This window comes from Cryptomeria japonica, chromosome 6, assembly GCF_030272615.1.
Source record: "Cryptomeria japonica chromosome 6, Sugi_1.0, whole genome shotgun sequence".
Lineage (NCBI taxonomy): Eukaryota > Viridiplantae > Streptophyta > Pinopsida > Cupressales > Cupressaceae > Cryptomeria > Cryptomeria japonica.
In genome coordinates, this window is record NC_081410.1 from 638,949,607 (window position 1) to 638,967,459 (window position 17,853).

At 37.8% G+C, this 17,853-nt stretch overlaps 1 protein-coding gene across 1 annotated transcript in view; it reads left to right on the forward strand.

The window, feature by feature from the left end:
- Window positions 1–17,853, forward strand: part of LOC131068661 (uncharacterized) — a 97,577-nt gene that overhangs the window by 9,035 nt on the left and 70,689 nt on the right. The gene's annotated exons all lie outside the window — the stretch shown is intronic.

Genomic DNA, 17,853 nt, shown 5'->3' on the forward strand with positions numbered 1-17,853 from the left:
TGAGAGAGGACTCCTCATTTCTCATCTTCTCATAGGTGAGGGTGACCTCTAGTTTTCTCAACTCATTAATGTACTTGTCTACCCATTCCTTGGAGTGATCATTTATATCTATCATCAAAATATTCAAATCTACTAACTCAGGTTGCGACCGACTAGGCAACATGATAGGCTTGTCTTTCTCCTTTGCATACTGTGGGTGGATAGGATCCTCATCATCCTGCACCTGATTTGGAATAGAGAAGAAGTTACACCTCCTCATGAAGTCCACTGACATCCAAGACCACATCTTTCTTCTAACTGCGAACTCATCCATGAGATTGGCCCAATAGTCCTTGATGTCAATCTTGTGTATAAACTTCCCTCTCATAATCGTTACAATTCTCTGAAATGGATCGAATCAATCCCTGCCTCTATAGATTCCAAGATGAAAGAATTCCAATTCCCCATTAATTGTCTCTGCTGCTACTGCGGTGGGGCATACCTCCATCATCTTCCCAAGTGTGATAGGAAAAGTAATCCCTTGCCTGTGCTTCGCCTTCTGGATGAAATCATATTCTTAGAGCTGCCTCACTACCTCAAGTAACACCATTTTATCTATCGGAACTAGGAAGTTTGTATGGTTCTGACGTGAATCCCTGAATCCTTAGGTATGTGAAGGTAGGAAACAGGATATACTATGATCTGTACTTCTCAATGAGCGTCATTGCCTCTTTAGACGATTGTTTATGTATTCCGCCTTGCAGCAACCTTGTGATGTACATGGTGAAAGCATCATTCACCCTTCTATAGTGTTCAATCTCATGCAGTTGGAGTTGTGGATAACACTTGTACACTTTGTATTGTCCAGGCTCGTTACCAACTTCGCCCTTGCATATCAATCCTTTGTATACAATATGTCTTGCAAGCATGTAGACTAGGTAGGAAGTCATGTAGAATGTCCTTGTTTTTCTAAACGTCTCAACTGGATGTCTAGGTTGTCACTTATAATCTTTGCCCAGTTGATCATCACCATTCCTCTCGCTATCTCTTCAATGAAATAATACATCCATGTCTAAAATAGCGCCCCTTGAGGTGCTCCCATGACTCGGTTGAGTAGAAATATCAAATCACTGTACTCCTTAAAGTTTGAGCATAAGAGTCTCTTGGGTAACCTAGAGTGCTAACACTTTGTCTCAAGGACCCACTCGTTATTGATAACTGTCAAACATGACTCCGATCTTCTTTCAAATTTAGCTTGAGCCTCTTCCTTGGTTTTCTCTTGCATGTCTTGATATCTAGGGATTCCAAATGCCTCCCCATTAGACTCCTCAACTAGGTATGCAAGCACCAACCCTTTAGGAGATTTGATAGGCCTGGTTTGTGGGTCATAATGCTTTGCACACTCAATCATGAGTTCATTGCACTGAATAGGTGGTGGAAAACCAGTTGCGTGGTAAATTCCATTCTTCATAATATTAGCTGCCAAGGATGATGGAAGGTGATTATTCGTTCCAAAGATTCTCTGTCTCATCCTCCTCATATCCAGGTGCTTCATGTTGGTGTCTCCAATCTTCTTCCATCGGGATGTTAGCTGCGACTCTCAATAGTAACCTTCTTGCACAACCTTCAGCTGAGTCTTCCTTGGTGATATCTCCGCTTTCGACATGGCACTTGTATGAAGCTGGAAGTCAATATCATGACAAAGTAATTCTAATAATTCATTTTCAGAATTACCCTAAGTTCTGATTTTTCAAAATTTTCAAATTTGTGAGCTCAAAAATCAGAAATTTAAACAATTTATAATGCGAATTCTGAAAAATGTGTGAATTCCAATCAAAATAAATTATATCGCCTCTCATAAACCTGAATTTCAGACTTTATACAATTCTGATTTGATCACTCAAGTCTGAAAACACTTCACTGTACTCAGAATATAGAGGAATTTGATGTCTAAATTGTCATCTCAGTTCTGATTTTCTGAGTAGAGAGGTCTGAAAACACCTCTGCAACCTCTGTTTCAATGGCTGGGAACCTTCACAAACATAGCGCTACCTCCACACATGGGGCAATTTTGCCCAATAAGGTGGAAATTAAACACGTTAAGGCACAAACAATCGTTTGGATCTGCGAATGAGAGCTGGGATCAATACAATGCAAAGTAATGGTGGCTGGAAATGTTGTCACAGCTGGGAAAAATGTCTTCAACCAGCAATGGCGCCCCTTCTCAATGCTTAAAAGGTCTCCCAATAATGTCGCCACAAGGGTCTTGAACCAAATTGCGCCTTCCTTCAGCCGTAGCAAACCTCTCTTTGTCTTCTTCCAGCTCTTTAACTGTCAAATCAGTCACAATATAATATAATATAAGGCGCTGGACTGTATGTTTTATTCATGTTTTCACCTTGTAAAGTCACCACACAGCCAATGTGGGATAAAAATTTACTCTTACCAGCACATAGGAAAATCGATGTCAGCTGGGACACATTCACCTTAAAAATTTCACTTGAATTCAATCTTTAGCCAGTTGGGGAAAATTGAAGTTTGAACCCCATTGGGACACATTATTTTCACTTAAATTCATCCCATTTTGCAAATTATAACCTTGAGGGGAAAATGGACCCTCATTTGGACATTGAAATCCCATCACTTAACTCATTTTACCTTACAAATCCACTCCGAGGGAAAATCGATAGTCATCTAGACACATAAATTTGATCATTTTCATGTAAAATACCCTTGGTAGAAATTTGACCTTGATTGGGACTCAGCTTCCCGTCAAAATCTTGTCAAAATTCATCAAAATGCCCTCCAAGGGAAATTTGAACCCCATCAGGACACATTAAACTTGTCATTTTCCATCATTTTGTCCCTAGTGGAGAATCGACCTCCATTGGGACACATAAATTCATCCATATTTCACTTCCTTTCAATCATTTTCCCTTTGGTGGAAAATCGAACCTCATGAGGACACTCAAATTGCACTCAAACTTGGTCATTTTACCCCTTAGTGGAAAAACGTGGGTCATCGAGACACACATACTTCATACATTTTGCTCTTGTAGGCCTAGTGGAAAAACGACCTCCATTGGGACAACCTCAGTGGAGATTCCTAATGCATCGGGATTTTCCCCAAAAAACACTTGCAAATTCAGTCCATGAGGGGAAAAATGCACCTCATCGGGACTGAGACTGTTTTCATCATAAAAACAACTCTTTTTGCTCAAAAATGGAGTGGAAAATCATGCTCCATTGGGACAAAGTCCATTTTCACCTTTATTGCTCAATGGAAAAACGCCTCCCATTGAGACTTTTCACTTTTATGCCTTAATTTCATTATTGGGGAAAAACATCTCTCATTGGGACTGTGATGATTTTCACACTCAAAAAGCCCAAACTTATCAAATTTTATGATTTAGCAAAGTGGAAATTCTATTTCTATTGGGACTTTTAACATTTTAGCTGGATTTGAGGGGTGGAAAACTGGAGTCCATGAGGACTTTGTGCATTTTTGACCTATTCCACCTCCTAGGAGTGGAAAAACGACTCCTATAGGGACTTTTGATGCTCTAGCACAAAATTCGCACCAATTTGCAACATTTAAAACACATTTCGCTCACATTCTAAGGCAAGTTGCAACCTCAAAACTTAGAACTCAGGATCACCTTGACATTTAACATTTTTAAACATTTTGGATCCTATTGACTTCAAAAACTCAAAATTTTAACATTGCTCACACATTGAAGACCTTTGAACATGATCATATCAAAAATGAGACTTGGGCATGAAAGCTCAAAATTGCCCCTTGGCTGCCAAAATCCCTAAACTAACAAAGCGGAAAGCAGGAAGGAGGGGGTCCCTGTTTGCAATGGGGTGATGTGTGAAAAGGTCACAACAGTACCCGAGTTGGACACCTAGGGAAATGGGGAGTTAAGTTGTTTTAAAATGCTAAAGAGGCCTTGTTTAGGGAAAATTAAATAATTTAAAAAGTTAAATTGCCCTAATTCCCTCCAACTCTATAAAAAGGGATTTTGGCTCTCATTCTTTTCATTCAGAGTTTGCACACTTAAGGAGATGTTGTTGGAATGAATAGAGGAGTTGTTCTAGGAGATTTTGAGGATGAAAACACTCTTCAATCTTATTAGTTTTGATGGTGAAAGATCCATCCTATCGAGGCCAGTGTTTTCACACAGGAAACGCATTGATTTTCATGAAGTATTGATTTCTGGGATTTTGTCAAATGAAATTTTTCAAGGTGAATTGATTTGCAAAATTTCTGAGGTTATGGGTGATTGTATTTTGGCAGATTTTGGTGTTGTTTGAGAAGGTTGCAGGTGCTTTTCTAGCCCTAGCTGTACACCCTCTTTGAGCAGGTCAAACCTAACATTTTTGGATGGTAGGGTTAGATGAGTGATCACATTTTTGTGGGTATCGATTCGATGGATTTCTTGCTGCTAGGCTATTAATCTTCAAGTGTTTTTGAGGACTTTTCTGCAGGGGTTTATTTTTCTAGTGTGATCGAACGTTCTAGCAGGCCATCGCCCGTCCCACTAGTTTGAGCTTGGCATGGGAGTTGCAGGGTTAGATGCCTTGCTTTCTGGGGTAGTTTCCTGTCACAAGTAGATGTCTAGCACTTGGTTTTCCATTACAAACATTTCCAAGCTGATCTTTGATGTTTTGGGGAAGTTAGTTGAAGGTTATGGGCAGTTTGCCTCTGTTTTCCAAAGCGCCTGGTAGCTGGAAATGACTGTCATTAAATTGCAGACCTGTTGCTTGCTTTGGGAATGACAGGAATGGAGTTAAGTCCTTGATTTTGGTGCTCTTTCATTAAAAGAAGTTTGGTAGGGGCTGTCTACAGTTTGGATACCTTTCAATGCAATATTCATTTGCTGTTCAGGCTTTCAACAGCATGTTTTTGGATCCAGTTCAGACCTGTTCACCTTTGCATAACAGTTTCAGATCATGGGAATCATCCGTAGTATCTATTGTTGAGGTATTTAATATGTATTCCTTGAGAACTTTCCAAGTTATGTAATGAAACTTTCAATAATATTTATATGCTTCAGTAAATTTGCATTAGCAGCCACTGGTATGTTAAACAGTTATGTATCAGATTTATGACAACAGCATAATATCAAATGCATGTTCAAACTCATAAATCAGAATTTATAACAGCAAGGAAGTCTATGGTTTTGTGATGAGTTTCATTCCTGTCTACGAAATGAGTATCCATTTGATTTGTTGAACACCAAGATATGTGAAAGTAGATGAAATGACCAACGAAGCTCTATAACAGAAATTTATGACACCAAACCAAAGACTTTGTATGCTCATCATTTTGTCTCGTATTGTGGTTTCATTCATAGATGGAACACTCGCAGAATACTCGGTGAGTTTCAAAAAGTCAAAAACTCGCCGAGTTTTTGAGTCTGCAAGTTTTTACGACTTTAACTCGCAGCAAAAAAACTCGCCGAGTAAGCAAAAACTCTAGGGGAGTTTCTTTTAAAAACTCCGCTAGACTAGAAACAAAGGCCCAAACATGTCAAAAAATTATCAAATTTTGTTTTTTCAGGTCAGTTTCATTCTCTTCATCAGAATATACACATGAAATATAACATTTATATTTCATGCATAGTTTTAAGACTCGTGGACTTGCCACGGACTCGCGAGTCCATGGGAGCCACGAGTTGACCCACCAAGGACTCGCAAGTCTTTCAAATGGACTCGTGCGACTCAAAAAGAACGTCTTGCAAGCTAAAAGTGAGTTTTTTTTTTTTTTTTGCCTTCATTTGGCATAACTGAGGGAGTGAAAAATAAAAGAAAAATAACACCCGACGCCTTTATAAAATAATAAAAGTATTTTTGGCCTCGCGGGGCGTTGCCCCTTGACCCGCAAGGGGCGATGCCCCTTGACCCCAACTTGGGGGCGCTGCCCCCAAACCTCCATCGAAAAATATAGGGGGAAACTGTGCGATGGAAGTAGGGAAAATTTAACCTCCGAGTCTGATTAGTCTCCATATAACAACATAATTAGCATTGAAGAAATCTTGGTATTATACATTTTAGAGTCGAAAGTTTGAAACTATGAGTATGAATGATGAAATTTCAAATATTGCGCGTTTGTAGATCATATGACATGTGTAATGTTTCAATTATGGCTCTTATGTTCACAAAAAAATTGCGCTCAGAATCTTATGTCAACATTGTAGTTCATCCAGTTGTGAGCACAATTAGAGCTTGTTTGAAGCCATCGACATGAAGAAGAGGAGAAAGCTAGCTCAAAAACACCTCAATGACCTTGTCTTTGTGCAATATAATTTTTGATTGCGCGTAAGGAAGGTAGAGGAAGTAGCAGGTGGTCTACTTGACTTGGATGATATAGATCCTTACAAGGATTGGACATCACAGGAGCAGCCTCTATTGTTTTCTGAGGATGACAACACTGATTTGGAGAGGCAAGCTATGGAGGAGGAGGGGGGTGGATTTGGTTTCACGCTGGATGACATTGAGGAGGAAGAGGATGAGGATGAGGAGTCATTGCCAGTGCCACAAGCAGGTGGAGACATAGCTTCATCCAGGATGGAGGATGAGCTAGCCATACCGAGCGAGGAGGCACAATCATGCCCACTGCAGACTTCTAGGACTAGACCCTCTAGTTTTACCTCTCCCCTAGTTTTAGCTACAGCTGGGAAGAGTAAGTTGTAATTGTAATTTGTAATGATGTATTTACTATTGTTTTACAAAAACTATTTACTATTTTGCTTCCAGCCATCAACATTCCTCATGAGGATGCGATTTTGTAGACACTTTGCATTTAAATATATCTAGAATCAGCTTGTTTCTTTTGTGTTATCATTTATTGACTCATTGGATGCATCTTCTCATTAAATTTTGCAATAAAAATGCATTTTTTATTAAAATTAAGCGTGTTTTTACGTTGCTGAGTTTTTTGCCGAGTTTTTTTGAGTTTAACCCGAGTTTTTATCTCAAGGGCATGGCGAGTCGAGCCGAGTCGCGAGTAGTCCAACTATGGTTTCATTAACTGGAAATCTTTCAAAATTTTTTAGGGGGTGTTATTACATCATTGTGTAAGCTTGAAACAATCTACTCACTTGTACTGAATTGTGAAATGTTACTTACCCCTCATATACCTTAGGTTGCACTTCACTATATATTGATAACTATACTTTATAATGTTCATGAAACCATGACACAATACAGATAGCATTACAAATATTCGGTTTGGTATTTGTCAAGTAAATCAGGCTACTAACTAATCTTTAATACAAAGCCTCATTACTGTGCTTCAAGTACTCTATGGACAATTGTAGTCCTGCCATCTTGAGGATTTTTGAAGGCCCACACTTTTCCATTTGGAACTTCTTCTAATACTGGATTTTCTATCTACAATGACTTTGTTCTGTTAGGTTATCACCAAGTTAGGATTTGTGAAAATGATACATGTAAGATAGTGCTCAAGACCAAGCAATGCCTGTACAAATGGTAGGCGATCTGGTTTTGATTGTGTAATGCATCATTCACATTCATAGCCTCAAATTGTCATTGCATATCTTACTGATATAACTATGTTTGAGATGTGGGAAAGGTGCTTAGATTATTTGGAGCAAGTTTGGGAACCCTACGTTATAATCAGCTGCAAGTGAACCTCAAGAAGTGAGAAATTGTGCAGCAATCACTTGCTTATTTAGTCTTTCTTGTGGAAGGCAGAGGGCTGACAGTTGATCTTTCCAAGAATTGTGCTATGTAGGTTGCAGCATAACCCAATATTTTGATGGAGGTACAAAAATTTCATGAAATCAATTCCACATCTTCATAACTTCTTCAACAAATTCTTAAGCACAATATAATTATTGAAATACTTTGTCAAAATAGTAAAACCCCATGACCACGATTTATTGAAAAATATCATGAAAAACAACCCACCCTGATTTTTTTTGGAAAAAAAATCTGAAAACCCATGAAAAACACTTGCAGAGCCATCGTGGTAAAAGCCCTAGGTGCAACAAAAACCCTACATTGAGCATAAAAAGATAACCCACTCCATGAATTCCAAAAACTGAGCAGAGTGGAAACCCTAGCTGACGTGAGTAGAAGTTTGTGCAGACCTGCTGCCGTCGCGATCATACCAGTTGCTGTGAGAAGGTTATAGAAGCACATCTTGCAATAAATAATTTTCCATCCAATAAAAAAATGCCCGATTCTCCACACTAGAAGCCAAATTTATCAAGAATGTGTTTACAATTATATAGTTTTTCTATTAATTCTATGCCTCTCTCCCCAATCAACAAGATCTACAATGTACCACAAAAATCTAAAATCAATCCCCTTCAATACCACAAAAATCATTGTCAAACTACAAGAGTAGACTCACACCAAGTGATGTTTCTTTACATGTGTACAAGCCATGGTTCAATAACAGAGAAAGGTATTGAAAACCATTAAAGACAATGAGGAGAATAGGGAGATTTCGAGAAGGAAGAATGAAATGAGGAGACAAAGGAGGCTGCTTATCAAAACCTCAATCCATGATTAAATTTTTCCCATGCATGAACAATGATAGAATGCAAAAACCTTACCTGTGCCATGTAACCAGCCTTCCGTTATAATGCACCGAGTCTGTAATATCCCACCTTGATTTGGATATTTTGTTTTGAAGTTTGTCATTTTGATTTTTTGTGTGTTTACAATTTCTGATTTTTTGATATTTTTGCATGTAATGGAAATACAGGAAATAATAATGAAAATACTGAAATTACAACCCCTAGACCTTTTCATCAATAATCACCCCACAAATCAGAACTAAATATTTGCTTAAATCTGGAATGATTACATAGCCAGTTTGTGTGCTCTGTCTGCTACGAAGGATCAGCAAGGAATAGCACTGTTTGAAACTATTTTAACTTAGCCAATAATCAGCAGTTACAGCAAATCTGTATGGCCTAGGGTTTAAACTAAAAATCTGCAATTTTGGTGCCCTTGGGTATGCTGATAATTCTGATCCAAAATTACTCCAATTTAAACCTAGAAACCCTACACTGGGTCCTTGAAATGAATCAACCAGCCCTTGAATTGGTGCAGTCAGCAAAATGAATGCTTAGCACCACTAATCTGCAATTCATCCTTGTCCAATCCGCCCTTTGTTTTCCTCTTGTATGACTGATCTAAACTTAATCAGATTGAATTCCAATGAAGCACAAGCACAACCCCTGAAATGGAGTTATCAGTAGGGTATTCTTGGGTGATCTTTCACACCTGCAAATACCATTCCTCTTGAGGGATTTTGTCCTCAAAGAGCCATTACTCTCAGCACAACCAGGAAACCCTTCTCAGCTTTTCTTTTATATGTGTTCAAGAATGAATATGAGAAAGCATTAAGTATGCTTTTATACCTCCTTAAAATCCAGGCCTAAAGTGACTTTTTTAAAAAACTTTTAAAATTATTTACTTTCAATGTCTTTTCAACTTCATAAAGTTGGTGGTCATAATCACTTAAATTAAGTTACTTTATGATGCATATGTATTTAAGTCACGTTACCCCCGTTATGTCGTCATATCATAAGTCACTTTATTTCATTAATATCATTAAAGTTTAAACATTAATTTAACTTTAATAATAACAATATCTTAATTTAATTCTCCAAACCACGATGAATGCCAAATAATAGACCACTGTGACAATTTGCCAACATTTCCCGATATAGAAGTTGCCAACTGAATGATCCCATGTGAAAGTATGAGCAACATAACTATGTGACTTACTAAAAATACTGAGTTTGAATAAAGTGGTCCGAGAATGCTCTAGAAGGGCCACTGCAAAATCCTTGAGAATACTGAATTAAGCACAAGATGGTTGACTGAAGAGCCATAGAATACCCTTAGAAGGGCCCCTCCACACCATATTATTTCATGGGGACTATGTGATGAACCAACCTCTGCAATTGATATCTGCCTAGGAAAAGGGGACATTACAGATTCTGTAATGTCCCCATTTTTCCAGTGATCACTCAAGAATCTTAGAGTTGCATGTTAGCCATCTCCATAGGCAAATGATGGGGTTAGGAGATGTTTGGTCCACTAGGAGGAGCTATACTTAGCCAATTTTAGAGCTTGGTGGGAAATTATTCAATAAAGTTTATAATAAAAGCTTATAAAAGCTTATAAGAGGTTATAAGTTACTTTTTTCTAGTAATAGAAATTTTAATAAAAGTAACTTTATGAAGTTATAACTTTATTATTCAAAAGTTAATAAAAGTAACTTTATAAGTTACTTTATGACTTAAGTGAATTTATAATAAAAAGTTCCTTGCACACATTCCAAGGAGAGTTTAATAATTAAAAAGTGGTTAAAATTTCATGATGAAATAACCCTCTTGCTGGGTGTATCTTTTTAAGAAGAGAAGATTCTTTTGGAATCTTGAAAAGATGCTTTCAGGGGTTCGATTTGGGGTTTTGGAGAGAAAAGGACTTGTACGTGCATTTTGGGATTCATTGTGATTGAATATTTTTGAGAAGAAAACCATTTTGCAGGTCTGCAACGTATTTTGCAGGTGTGTGGATTGGAATTGGGGACGTAGACCTCCATTTCTGAGAGAAAGGACAAAAACCCTTTCATATTTTGTCAATTTGGAGTTCTGGGAATGCTTATATCTGACCAACAAGGGTATTAATCAAGGAATTTTGACACTTACAGCAGCAACTAATCATGAGAATCAGATCTGAGCAGTTTGAGGGCAGATTCTGGTGAATTATTGCAGTTTTTGGCCAGCCATACCTCTCCCAGCCTAGCCGTACATTCCTAAGTTGCTTGGTAATTCACATAAAATAAATTGGAGGGTTTACGTTTGGTTTTTTTGTGCAAATTTCATTGTCAACATTAGGAATAAAGATTAGAATCATTCTTTCAGGTTTATGATTTCCTTGGAGAGAGATATGAACAAATTAGTGTGGAAAATTGACCATTTTCAGTGAAGTCTCTTGGGGGCCTGAGGGATACAGCAGCAGTTTGGTCTATTTGTGTTAGATTTGTTTTTGATAATTATTATTTAAGAGAACAAAACTCATTGGAGCAGTTAGGATACATTGGAAGCTCCTGTAGCAGCATTTGGGTTCATTCAAGTCAAAAAAACAGCCTTATTTATTGGCATTTTTTAATTGCTGTTAGAAAATCAGTCACTCTGAAATTTATTTGCAGTCATTAGTTTATGTTTTATCATTGTTATTCAATTGCATTGTCAAAATTCCAAGGCACTTATATTGCAAAAACACAAAAAAGACATAATATCACAAAAACAAACATATGAAACCAAATTCCCCTACCGTTGGCCAAAGAAATCAGAATCAGAAAATTAAATCAGATTGCTACATTCAGTAGTCAGCATCTTTTAGTGGTATCAGAGTGATGAACGTGCCAACCTGGGGGTCATCAGAGTAATTCTATGCATCGGGGCAGATTTGGTACCTATAGGTTTTACACACGCAGGAGACCTAGAGTGGATTTGAAGTTTGTCACTGAACCACCATTTGAAACTAATATGGGTGATATTCCAGAAGGACAAAGGAGCCCTCCTAGAAGGGAAAGACAAAACTCACTCAATCCTGATGACATCATGAGGAGCTTGGCTGAATCACAGCCAAGAATTGTTTAGGCAATTAACAGTTTACAAGACACACTGGAAAGGATGGATTTAGGGAATCACAGAGGAAGGCACAGGGGTCGTAGAAGGACAATTTCAGCTGCAGGGAGTCGTGGTAGCAGTAGGACTTCATCTTCCTTGGGAAGTGCATCCATTTCACCCCGGAGAGATAGGACCCACACGAGGACAACTGATAGGCCTATGCTTCCTCGGTTCACTCCTAGAGATGAACCACCAGTGGCTGATCCACATAACGAAATCACTTTCCAGGATTCAGTTATGGTTGCCAGCGATGAGTGGGCTCGACTTCTAGCACATGTCAGAGATGCATTTCCCTCGCTTCAATATTGTATGCAACACCGTGATTCCATGAGAGGGGACCTAGACAGTAGTGGAATAATGATATGAAGAAAGCTACTGATAAGTTGACCTTATCCACTTTTGATGGCAGTGGCTCCATTAGTGCACGAGCGTGGTTCCATAAGATGAACATATACCTATCCTTGAAACCCATGGCTGAAAATGAAGCCATTCAGTTTGCTGTCCTGCATTTGGAGGGTGTTGCCTATGATTGGTGGCACCATGGATTGGTCACTCAGAATCCTGCCCTTATTCATTCATACCCAGAGTTCACAGAGAGACTGATTGCTAGGTTTGAGAAGTGGAACTTTACTACAGGGATTTAGCTCTCTTGAAACAATCGAGACATATATATTAATGAATTTCATCGTATAGCAGTGATGGTGCTTGAGATGCCCGATAGGAGGGTAGTAATGCTTTTCATAGAGGGTCTTCATGAGAGATACCGTGGTTTAGTCAAGGCTTTGAAGCCTAAGACTTTGCAGGAGGCTATACAACTTATCTTGGACTTGGACACCACACCTCCACCTTCTACATTTCAGCAGAACAGGAAATCTTCTGAAGGTTCTAAACCTTCTCAGAATTCATCTTCACAGTTACCCAGTGCACCACCTCCTCCTAAGATGGATCTTGAATCACGAAACAAATTAAGGAGGAAGAAATTGTGTTTCTCATGCAAGGAGCCATGGGAACCAGGTCATAGATGCCTTGGAAAAGGCAAGGCACATCTTATAGAGGTCTTTTCTGATGGTGAGGATGAATAGCTGCAGGATACAGGTGATGAGGATACATTGGCTTTTGCCAATATTACGATTGCCTCATCAGGAGTACCTTGGGGTTGAAAGGAATTCTTGGGGGGTAGCCAGTCGATTGCTTGGTAGATACTGGTGCTACCTACAACTTCCTTAGTGAGTGGACTGTAGAGAAATTTGGATTACAGGTTGAGAAACTTTTAGGATTTAGAGTGACAACTGCTAGTGGTAATACCTTGAGTTGCACTATGAGAATTCCTCAACTTAGCCTTCAATTGGGAACTTATCTCTTGATTGATGATTTCTATATGATATCGATAGAGCAATATGATGTGGTTCTTGGTATGCAGTGGCTACAATCCATTGGTAGGTACACATTTGATTATCATAAGATGCAGTTAGAGTTCTCAGTGGATGGGAAGGAAGTGGTGTTGAGAGCTTCAACGGATGGCAAGCCTAAAAGAATGATAGCATGCTGGTTGGAAGCTAATATTGTTACCAAAGTTTTAAAACTCGGACTCGCCACGGACTCATCAAACCAAAAATTTGGACTCAAACTTGGACTCGTGAAAGACTTGGCAAAAAAAAAACCGTAGTTCTACAAAAAAACAATAAAGAAATTAATGCATTTAGAGAACATAAGAGCCATAATGGAAACGTTACACATGTCATATGATCTACAAACACGCAATATTTGAAATTTCATCATTTATACTCAGTTTCAACTCTAAAATGTATAATAGCAGCATAAGTTCATAAATGTTTACAAAATTACATATAATGATATGTCCAACTCCAAATGTGAAAAACAACAATGAACAAACTAAAGAGAAGACTACATCTTCCTCTTTGTATTTCTCCTCCTTCACACCCTACAAACCTGTCATAACCAAGCAAGAATGCCAAATGAGGGCAAAAAAATTAAAAAAACTCACTTTTAAAGCTTGCATGATGTTTTTTCTGGGTTCCACGAGTCCATCTGAAAGACTCGCGAGTCCGTGCAAAAGACTCTCGAGTCTTTCAGACGGACTCACCAAAACTCGCCTCGCGAGTCGACTCGTGGCTCCCATGGACTCGCGAGTCCATGAGTCTTAAAACACTGATTGGTGCATCTTGTAGTAAATCAGATTTTGTGCACTTTGGAACAGCTGATATAGAACAATCTTAGAGGTTGAATGAGGATTGGTTGGCAAGAGCACGACATGCCAAATTGATAGCCCAACAAACTAAGAAACGTCTCCTTCATATTCATGACATTTGCCACATGGATGATAAGAAGAAATTGGAATTGTCTAGTTCTGATTTTTTAGTTGATGTTGGTCACCTTCCATATAATGTTGATGAAATTGGATATGATTTTAGAGGAGGGACAGCCAAGGACATGTTTGTTAGCGCCAACTTGGATGACACCATAGGAATGAATACAAGGGAAATATTCAGTCCCGATTTTCAGACTTATAACAACAGTGCTTCATGGTTCTCTTGTTATGGTATTGGTGCATATAATCATGGGAAAATGAGCCATAGTAATTCTGTAGTGTTGGGTACGCATGATACATGCTTTGGTTTTTCTCATGATGATGGACATGCTTCAACTTTGGGATTGCCACCGGCTCTTTTAATGTGTCAGCGTTATTCTTATTGTGTGATGAATTGTTTGACTTCGCATTCTCCTATTTCAGCTCCTACCGTGGATTCCTCATCTTGATATGGGATTCCGGAATTGATTTGCTTAGGAAATTTTATTAGAGTGGAGCAGTGGGTTGCTTCATGTTGCTTGAGGACAAGCAATCCCGGGAAGGGAGGACTGTAATGCCCCCATTTTTCCAGTGATCACTCAAGAATCTTAGAGTCGTCTATTAGCTGTCTCCGTAGGCAAATGATGGGGTTAGGAGATGTTTGGTCCACCAGGAGGAGCTATATTTAGCCAATTTTAGAGCTTGGTGAGAAATTATTCAATAAACTTTATAATAGAAGCTTATAAGAGGTTATAAGTTACTTTTTCTATAACTAGAAAATTTAAATAAAAGTAACTTTACGAAGTTATAACTTTATTATTCAAAAGTTAATAAAAGTAACTTTATAAGTTACTTTATGACTTAATAAGTGACTTTATAATAAAAAGTTCCTTGCACACATTCCTAGGAGAGTTTAATAATTAAAAGGTGGTTAAAATTTCATGATGAAATAACCTTCTTACTAGGCGTACCTTTTTAAGAAGAGAAGATTCTTTTGGAATCTTGAAAAGATGCTTTTAGGGGTTCGATTTGGGGTTTTGGAGAGAAAAGGACTCGTACGTGCATTTTGGGACTCATTGTGATTGAAGATTTTTGAGAAGAAAACTATTTTGCAGGTCTGCAACGTACTTTGCAGGTGTGGATTGGAATTGGGGACGTAGACCTCCATTTCTGAGAGAAAGGACGAAAACCCTTTCATATTTTGTCAATTTGGAGTGCTGGGAGTGCTTATATCTGACCAACAAGGGTATTAATCAAAAGAATTTTGACACTTACAGCAGCAACTAATCATGAGAATCAGATCTGAGTAGTTAGAGGGCAGATTCTGGTGAATTATTGCAGTTTGTGGCCAGCCATACCTCTCCCAGCCTAGCCGTACACTCCTAGGTTGCCTGGGAATTCACATAAAATAAATTGGGGGGTTTACATCTGGTTTTTTTGTGCAAATTTCATTGTCAACATTAGGAATAAAGTTTGGAATCATTCTTTTAGGTTTATGATTTCCTTGGAGAGATATATGAACAAATCAGTGTGGAAAATTGACCATTTTCAGTGAAGTCTCTTGGGGGCCTGAGGGATACAGCAGCAGTTTGGTCTATTTGTGTTAGATTTGTTTTTGATAATTATTATTTAGAAGAATAAAACTCATTGGAGCAGTTAGGACACATTGGAAGCTCGTGTAGCAACATCTGGGTTCATTTAAGTCAATAAAGTAGCCCTCCAGGCAAGGCGTTGGACTCCTGGTAGGCCAATTTTGGCATATCATTGTTGAATTCTACTATTTATTGGCATTTGTTAATTGCTGTTAGAAAATCAGTCAATCTGAAATTTATTTGCAGTCATTAGTTTATGTTTTATCATTGTTATTCAATTGCATTGTCAAAATTCCAACGAACTTAAAGCACAAAAAAAGCATAAAACCACAAAAGCAAACATATGAAACCAAATTCCCCTACCGCTGGCCAAAGAAATCAGAATCAGAAAATTAAATCAGATTGCTACATTCAGTAGTCAGCATCTTTCAGATTCTATTCTCGAAACCTTCAAATAAAGATTTAATGGGGCCTTGTAATGCCTTAGGATCTATCCACATCAAGCTTAACCAAATTAGACAATTAGGCAAATTGTTGGCATTGGAATTTGCAATTGTGGAGAAAGTGTCTTCACTTGCACCATAGTTAGCTAAGAAGTTTGCACTCTTATTGGATTTGTGCTAGCAATGAGGAAAGCTTATGAACTGATATTTGGCCACCATTAGTCTTACTTATTGTAGAATGCCAATTATTTTGGAGCTGTCTTCTATTTATAGAGAAGGGATGTGGAGCTCTAGAGGTAGTTTGAGTCCTTTTACTGAGATCCAAGCCTTCATTATATGTTTCATGAGGATGAACATTGAAGAGGCCCTAACATTGAATCATGGAGGCCATTCATATGCTGGTTTTCTATTTTAGCAATGACTAATTTCAGTAGTAGTTATTTCTAGTGTAATGTTTTGGGCGAAGGAGTGCCTATTTCTAGGTCTTTTTTATTAGTTTTTTATTTTCTTAGTTGTACTTTAAATTATATTTTCTTTAAAGTACCTTTCTCTGTGCAGCTTTTCAACAGCCTATAAGCGTTTATTTTTAAAGCTCACTTTTTGGGATTAAAATGATTATTTTAAAGTCCCAAGGATTGGGTATGTGTAACCTATAGATAAGTGCTTTGAGCATATAAACCAGGGGAATAGAACATGCTATGCTTATACTATAAAAACTTTTGTTCAAGTAGAAGTAATTATTGAAAATGTGTTTGTAATGCCATTAATTAAATTGGAAAGTGGATTTTACCATCAAGCTTTGCGTTGAGGTTATTTGTCTACTTAGGTTGTGGCTTTGTATATGATCTAACTTTTTAATTTATGGAATCATGTGTTCCCATGTGTTATTCCTTCAATTGTTGTTTTCATTGAACATCCGGTCTTTGTTTTAGCCAGTTGGAAGGTTTTGTTTGTGTGTTTAAATTATTTCATTCTTCAATTTCAAAAACCTTGTTTGGAAGGCATGGGTATTAACACCCTGGTGCTTGTATGATGTATCTAAAGCAAAAAAAAAAACGTTGGCAAATAGTTATTTTCTTTACGAAAACCACCCTTAGAGAACATTGTAAAGTGTGCGTAGCTGTATATCTTTTTTGTAAGTTTTAGTTTAAGGCCAATTTAATTGAGGTTTAAGTTAGTTTAGGTCTTAGGGGTCTGCCTTTCCAAACTTGAGTTGTTTTACCATGCACATCTTTCTATTTTAAGTTGTCTTGTAAAAGACAAATTAAAATGCTAATAGGCACTATGGGTCTACTTTGTTTTTGTGTTGGGACCTTCTAAGACACAAGCCCATGGTCAAGAGGTAGGTGAACTTCACTAGTTTCTTTGCAATTGGGTGTTCCTTAGCCTTGGAGATTAGGAAAGGTTGCACTCTAATTCCTTATGGGATTGTTTAAACAAGTTCCTTAAACCTGGACATTTTGTGATTATTAGGTCTTTCATTGTGCTTGATAAAGACGCTATTTGTTTTACTGGTCCAGATCTTGTTGCAGATGTGTGACGATGTTCCCTCTTCATTCTTGGTCACTCATTTTGATATCTTTAGCTATATTTTTCATTTGGGGTTCCTTTTCCTACTTGGTTCACCACATGTAGATATGGTTTTGGGGTATTAATCATTTTTAATTTACCCTCTCTTTCTTTGATTCTTTGTTTTTGCTTTTGTGTTTAGTTACTTTTATAGCCCAAGTTCATTTTTCTTTAGTTCTTCTTTGTTGTAATTGGTTTTTACTTTTGTGTCTGATTGACCTTATTTCATATAATATTTTCTATCAATTTGCTTTCTTTTGGGGTGTTATTCC